We start from the raw sequence: 605 nt of genomic DNA, 5'->3' as shown, positions 1-605 counted from the left end.
TGTGGCACACATAAATTATGTTGATCAAAAAAAGAGTAAAAAGCTCGAATTTCTTTTAAAAATAATTTAATTAATGATCTTCAGAATTTTCATGTGTGCTGTGGCACCCCAGCTAAAACTCACTGGTCTAACTCACTCATGAGCTTGCACTGGGTTTAAAGTTTTTTTTAAAGTTTTGGAGCACTCAGGGAGCTTCTGCTGTCTTTACGGCAGCTGGTCCCCTTGAACCCAGAGTTTTGCTGTTGCCTTATTGCTATTCCCAAAGCCACACTGTCAGCTCTCTTAGTCCCTAGACCAAGGATGCGCGGATGTGACTATGTGCAGACGTCTGCAGAGTCAAGGGCTGGAAGGAAAGGCAGAAGCCGCTCTGTCAAACTGGTGGGACTGTGTGGGTTTTGTTGCTTTTTGAACATCCTCAGATGTTGTTAGAATGCTCTTTTTACAATACTCTGGTTAAGGAACTTGAACTTGATTCAGGAAGCAGTAAAGGACCCACCTAAAGTATTTGAACAGGGGAGGTAAGGTTTTGTTTAAAGAAACACCGTGGGCTCAGCGCCTATAGCTCAACCGGCTAAGGCGCCAGCCACGTACACCTAAGGTGGCGG

General features: G+C 44.5%; 1 protein-coding gene across 5 annotated transcripts in view; it reads right to left on the bottom strand.

Moving 5' to 3' along the window:
• The window catches only part of LRRFIP1 (LRR binding FLII interacting protein 1), a 151,705-nt gene that overhangs the window by 92,880 nt on the left and 58,220 nt on the right, over positions 1–605 (bottom strand). The window lies entirely within an intron of this gene.

This window comes from Otolemur garnettii, unplaced genomic scaffold, assembly GCF_000181295.1.
Source record: "Otolemur garnettii isolate 467f Iridium unplaced genomic scaffold, OtoGar3 scaffold00133, whole genome shotgun sequence".
NCBI classification, from domain to species: domain Eukaryota; kingdom Metazoa; phylum Chordata; class Mammalia; order Primates; family Galagidae; genus Otolemur; species Otolemur garnettii.
This window is presented reverse-complemented; position numbering and strand designations above follow the sequence as displayed.